This window comes from Macadamia integrifolia, chromosome 14, assembly GCF_013358625.1.
Source record: "Macadamia integrifolia cultivar HAES 741 chromosome 14, SCU_Mint_v3, whole genome shotgun sequence".
Lineage (NCBI taxonomy): Eukaryota > Viridiplantae > Streptophyta > Magnoliopsida > Proteales > Proteaceae > Macadamia > Macadamia integrifolia.
This window is the reverse complement of record NC_056570.1, coordinates 2,991,012-2,997,967: the sequence shown is the minus strand read 5'-3', so window position 1 is coordinate 2,997,967 and position 6,956 is coordinate 2,991,012. Positions and strand designations below refer to the sequence as shown.

Here is a 6,956-nt window from a genome sequence, read left to right as displayed (position 1 = left end):
CTTTAGGATCTCTTTCTTAATAGCTTCCATCATCACTGGGTTAGCTCTTCTTTGGGGTTCCGTGGATGGTTTGGAATCCTCCATAAGATGTATATGATGTTGCACAATAGAAGGGCTTATACCCTTGATATCATCCATGGTCTAACCTAGGGATTCCTTATTATCTTTTAACACTTTAAGTAACTCCTCTTCCTGGCTAGAAGTCAAATTTGAAGAAATTATTACAGGAAGAGTCTGGTCAGGCCCCAGGAAAGTATACCTCAAATTAGATGGCAACTCCTTAAGATCTAGCTTAGGGGGTTCAACTATGGAAGGTTTGGGAATGGAATTGGAAAGGGGTCCTAAGGGCTCCACAGGTGTGTGAAGACTCAAGACTTCAGAAAATAAATTTTCACTATCATCATCCAACTCATCCATACACTCTTGGAATTCTAAATCAAAATTAATATCAAAGTTGGTAATTAAATCATCAGAAAATTTCAGAAAATCCTCAATCATATTAATCTCTTCTTTCATATGTGGTTGTTTGCCTATCCTAAACATGTTAAACTTAACAGTTTAGTTACCAAAGGATAATCTTAGGAAACCATTCCGGCAGTTGATTAATGCATTACTGGTAGCCAAGAATGGTCTTCCTAGAATTATTGGGATCTCATCCTTGGTTGAGAAGGGCTTGGTATCTAACACAATGAAATCAACAGGGAAAATAAATTCTCCCACCTTTAGTAAGACATCCTCAATCATCCCTTTAGGAATTTTAACAGACCTATCTGCCAACTGAAGAGTAGTTCCAGTGGCTTTCAATTCTCCCAATCCAAGTTGCTTATACACATGGTAAGGTAAAAGATTCACACTTGCGCCAAGGTCAAGTAAGGCATGCTCAATGTAGGTGTTGCCTATGACACAAGATATGGTAGGGCTTCCTGGATCCTTATACTTGGCTGCTATAGGCTGAGTAATTATGGAACTATTATTACCTGCCAAGAACGCCTTTTTGGGCACACTAGTGATACGTTTGTGAGTACACAAATCTTTTAGTACCTTTGCATAGGCGGGGATCTGGGATATGGCATCCAAAAGGGAGATGTTCACTTCTACCTTTTTGAAGACTTCTAAAATTTTGTCCATGGAAGCAATCTTTCTTTTGTTTACCAAGCGATTAGGAAATGGGACAGGATGAACATAAGGACTGTTAGGGATTTGCCCCTATTCAGAAGAATCATTTTTGGTTTCCTCAACCAAATCATCTTTAGTTTCAGAAAAATCTTTAGGTTCATCAGACGAACCTGAAATAAGAGGAACACTTGTGTCCTCAACTGAAGGAGAGTTAACATGAGTAATAGATGAGGAAGATTTAGGAACGCTCTGTTGGTAATCTCTACCACTCTTAAGGGCATAAAAAACATTACATTGGTAAGAGGGCCCTTGTTGGGTCTGACCTTGTACTATATTTAGTGGTGGATTAGTTGATGTTTGTGAACTAACAGGTTGATGATGCCTAGGGTTAGGCTCTGGTTGACTGGGTAAAGTTTCTTTCTCCCTCTCACGCATAATAGAGACAACTTGAGTGAGTTCTCTCATGAGATTTTGATGGTTTGTCATGAGGAGGGCCATATTTTTTTCCAAGTCACTTATTCTACTTGCCTCTCCAGTGTTGGTAAACCCAGTGGGTTGCTGATAAGATGATAGGAGAGGGGCCCTAGAAAAACTAGCTTGAGGTCCTACATTTGACCTAGGAAAAGTATTTTTGGAAAAATATTGTTGTGCAAAGGGAGGCCTTTGGAGTCCAGGTTGACCTTGATTATGGAAATTGGACGGCCTTGCTTGGTTGTCCTGATTCCAAGAGAAATTTGGGTGATTTCTCCATCTTGGATTGTAGGTATTACTATATGGATTATTCTGGTATAAGCCATTAACACTATCATTAGAAGTGCCCCCAGAGGTGTTGGGGCATTCTTCTAGGAGATGTCTAGGGGACTGGCACCAAGCACAAATGTTAACCAAATTGACTGATGATGGCTCTCTAGGAACAATAGCCTCAATTCTCTTGATTAGGCTATCCAAATGGGCTTCCTTAGCTACTATCCCATCCACAGAATATCCTTTTCCTCCTATGGTTCTTTCACTCTCTTGGGTTGATTCCCACTCATGGGTTTTGTCAGCTAAGTCAAGTAAGAATATCCATGCCTTTCCTTCATCTGTAAAGGATGTGAATCCCTCAGGGCACATAGACTCTATCATTTGTTTAGTTGGGTAATCAATACCCTCATAAATTATTTGACATAAATGCCATAAGTCTAGGCCATGGTGAGGGCATTCTTGGAGTAGATCCTTGAATCTCTCCATAAGTTTAGAAAATGGCTCACTAGACTTTTGCCTAAACTGAAGGATATCACTTCTAAGCTTATTGGTCTTGTGAGTTGGGAAAAAATTCTTAAGGAAGACAATTGTAAACTGTTCCCATGAGGTTATGGAATTTGTGGGTAACCCATACAACCACTTCTTGGCTTGGCCTTTCAATACAAAAGTGATAAACCTAAGCTTAACAGCATCATGAGAAAGCTGTTGGATCTTAATTAGAACACATACCTCTTCAAATTACCTTAGAAATAGGTATGCATCCTCAGAGGTCAACCCATGGGAGTGGGGCAACATAGTGATGTATTGAGATTTGAGTTCAAAATTATTGCCCTGGGCTTGTGGTAAAACTATGCAGGAAGGTTGGGCTATTCTAGCAGGGTAGAACCTATTTTTCAAAGATTTAGGTGAAGGGTTTTGCTGTTGATCTCCCATATTGAAGGGTTTTAAAGGGAGCAAATGTATAGGGTCACTACTTGTTGGATCTCTTCTTTCTAACCGATTCTTAGTATTACGTACCCACCTAACACTCATGCAACAGAAAACTACTCACAACTAGAGTAAGACAAGCACAAAAGAATGGATAGCAAAAATTTTTTTTTATGATTTTTTTTGGTTTTTTTAGAGCTTACCGACAGGGATCTGGAGTTGCTCAGGTCAATTCCTGAGGTACTGCTGCAGGGCGAAACCTGTCATTATCATACTGCAAGGCATGGCGACCTCCACCGATACAACTATTATTGTAAGTTGTTCTTCTAAGGAATTCAATAAAAGAAAAGGAAAAACAAAACAAAGCAAACACAACACTCCGATTTACCGTAAGAAAGCGAAAAATAACATGGAACTGTCTCCCCGGCAACGGTGCCAAAAACTTGTTGGGATTTAAAATGTAACCGCAAGTGTACGGATCAGTATAGCTACGGGTCAAACTCACAGAGAGCAGCCACTTTATTTTTTTTTCTTTTAATTATGCGAAAGTGAACCTATTAATGGTTGTGATCTAATTCTAACTACTGTCTTAAACATATGTATCTAAAATAACGTCCTAACCATTCGTCATCTAAGAATTTAAAGATGCAAGCCACGCAATTAAAATTGAATAAATAAATAAGTGAAAATAAACAACCCATGCAATTAAAAAAAAATAATGGAAAAAAATGCTGAAATAAAAATAAAGTAAAAGAAAGGGGAGAAAGCTAGAGAGAGACTCACAAGTAGGTTTCTCTACTTAGCCCGAGGGATGCATCATAACATGAGCTTCCCTACTTGACCAGAGAGTCACTCTTACAAGGGTTACTCTACTTGGCTTTAGGGAAAGGGAGACAATTAAAATAAAAATACTAAATTAATGGTTCTATAGCTCGGAGGGGAAAAGCCAACACATACACTAGCCATGAACCTCAGAGGAAAGGGATAGCAATAATGTAACGACTGAAATTAAAATCCTAAATTAAGAAAGAAAGGGTCGTCAGAAGAGGGAATGAGTGGGGGGAGAGAAGACTACTGAAGGAGCCTACTTACTTGAATCAATGCTTGAACTTGAAAGCTTGGGTGATTTGAGATACTACCAGTACTAAAAACCAGATCTGGAATAAACCAAATCTGAAATTTCTACTACTAGAGAAAACACATCTTGAAAAGAAAAACTGAACTTGAAAAAAAAAAGATGCTCCATGGCTCGTGATCTTGTCACCTAGATCTAAGCCTAGAACTATAACTTTAAAAATTACAACTCAATTGCATAAATCATAAACATAAAAGACTGAATAAGAATAAAAGAGTGCTTGCATTAATTGACATAAAAAAACTATTACAAAAGTGATTAAAGCAAAAATAGAGAAGAACTAAAACTAAAGAGTGAGAGGGAGAGAGAGAAGAAAACTAAGCATAAAGTAGAAAATAAACTATGGGGAATAATAAAATAGGAGGGAGGAAGGGGCTTTTATAGGGTTTATTTCTTGCCTCCTTCCTTCTACAAGCCTTCTTTAAGAAAAGAAAGAAAATAAAATTAAATTAAATCTTAGTAAAAATCCTCATTCTCTTAGATATTGTGTGAGGAAAGAGAGAATCGGTTTCCATAATTAACAAATTCTATTATTTCCTTACAATATTCACCAATATCTTGCAATCTTGATTAAATCAGAAAGGAATCTCTGCATAGCATCTTCAAGATCTTGTGATGTGGCAAGGAGAGAAAATAATTTTAAGGATTTTGTAGGAGAGATGATGTGGTACCAATGAGTGGGTCCCACCTTTGGATTGGTTCTTGATTCACTTTAAGCACTTTCTCTTGTAGAATTGGAAACTAAGAAAAACAAGGAAAATAAAAGTAGTTGTGATACCCTACTTTTAAAACCCGGTCTAATTACACGGTTGACCCGGTTTAACCATGTAGGACCCGAACCAGAGTGGGTTAAGGCGGGTTCCTTATGGACCATGATAGCAAGGGTGACTTTGAACACAGGTTGGCCAGTCAAGTCCAAGTCAATGCCAGAGGAGACGGGTGTACCCAAGCCGTGCACATGCACGTATCATAAGGCTATGTACGGATAATGCTGGTATGTAGCCGTATCATAAAGCACATACGTATAATATATCGTATGCCGAGAGTCGAATTCCATAAAAATCCCACTTGTTGGCCAATTTTTGGCCCTCAGGTGGGCGGTCACAGGTGGGCGCATACGCCCACCTGAGTGACCCACCCATGTGGTTACTAGTGGTTTTAAAAATGTATAAATAGTATTATTATGTTTTTCATTTTCTCATTTATTACATTAAGGAGTTTGGTGAGAAGAGTAAAGAGGAGAGAGAAAAGAAGGGAGAAAAGAGAACGGAGAAGAAGAAAGGGCGAAGGAAGAGGAAGAAGAAATAGATTTAAGCGGTGCCAAGGTTTGATCTTCCCATTCCGACGCCGGAAGAGTGATCCCCAACACGAGATCTATGATTGGAGGTGAGCAAAGGCTATGTTTCATGAACTTTCGCCAAACCCAAGTAAAACCCTTGATTTGGGGAGAGTTTCTTGAGATCTTGTAAATCCCACTTGAGTTGATGAATCTAAGGTTTAATAGGTGGTCTATTTGTTGATTTTGAAGGATTTGAAGAAGTGTTTACAAGGTTGGAGAAGCATTGGTGATTTCTTGAGCTAAAAAGTGATTTTGGGGTTTTGGAAGAAGTTCTTGAGCAAAGAAGGTAGGATGGCTTTTCAATCCTTAAATCTAACTTAGATCTAGGTTAGAATCATCTTATAAGACCTTGAATGTGTGGAAAATATGATTGGAAAAGCCCCATTTGATTCCCCAAAGGTTGGGGAAAGTTTCAGCGAAAAAGGAATTTTTTCGCCCTTTCAGGTAGGCTGAGACCGGTGAGCCGCGCAGCCCGCTTGAGAGGGCAGGCCCTCGGGGCCGACAGGTGGGCCGATCGGTGGGCCGATCGATGGGTTGACCTGCCCGTCGATCATGACCGGTGGGCCAATTGGTGGGCTGACCTGCCCATCGGTCATAACCCGGCCCTTGGTCCCCACCGGTGGGCCGATCGGTAGGCAGACCTGCCTGCCGGTTATGACCTGTGGGTCAACCGGTGGGCCGACCCGCCCACTTGAGATGACTGGTGGGCCGTGACAGGTGGGCTGTCCGACCCACCTGAGTGGCCCCCAACGTGATTTTTGTGTCCGAATGGACCCAAAACGGACGTGCAACCTTTTTTTATGATGTTAAACATGATTTTGTCATCGAATCTTGTTAGTTTTAACCCCAAAGTGGTGAAGTGCTAACCCCATTCACTTATGATAGGTTCACCAAAGTTTACGTTTCTCGCGTCGGATCTCACCCGTACCGGGCGTGAGTCATTGTACACAACAAGTAAGTGGGGAGAGGACATTTCGCCTTATTTTAAGGCTTGTTTGGCATTCATTCAATTGTATCTAGACTAGCCATGTCATCATCCAAACTACGTGTAGCTTAGCCATCCTCATATGATTATGACATGTGTGTTGTGTTTTACTTTCTAAATACTAAATGATGATGTGCTTATGCGATGAATGATGGGATCATTATGCATGGTGCATTATTAGACAAGATGCCATAGTCGGCTTGGAAATGAGTGTATTGGTGGCCCGTGGAACGGGACGCGATGGCACTATGCAATCGTACTATGTCATATAAGAGCATGCGGTTTAGGATTATCATCTTCCCGTGCTACGACCCTTCCCAACAGGGGTTGAGGTGTTGGGTTACCATTTGGGGGGAAGTAGTGGTCGCGGTTGTCGGGTCACTATGGCGGTTAGACATACGCCCGACTGGTCATTAGGACAGTCGGCAACCTTAGTGGTATATTCAAGAGGGCCAATCGTACTGCTTTTAAATTGGTGGAGTCAACACCTTTTCTTCTGTTATTTACTTTTATGTTGAGAGCCAGTAGTCGGCATGCTTTACTTTTTTGAGTACTCACGGTGGGCCTTCTCCGACAACCCTATGGGCGTATCGTGGGATGGAGTTCGCGGCTCGTATCCGGAGTATACGCACACTGTGGTTGTAGTAGCACTGAACCCAAGACTTAGTAATGTTGTTTAGGTGGATGTGAGTTAAAATGAATTGCATAGC

At 40.7% G+C, this 6,956-nt stretch overlaps 1 non-coding gene across 1 annotated transcript; it reads left to right on the top strand.

Annotated features, from left to right (window-relative positions):
- The first annotated feature begins 2,299 nt into the window (after positions 1–2,299).
- Positions 2,300–2,406, top strand: LOC122062263. Its single transcript, XR_006134885.1, has one exon. It is a non-coding gene; the product is annotated as a small nucleolar RNA R71 (small nucleolar RNA).
- Positions 2,407–6,956: the final 4,550 nt, after the last annotated feature.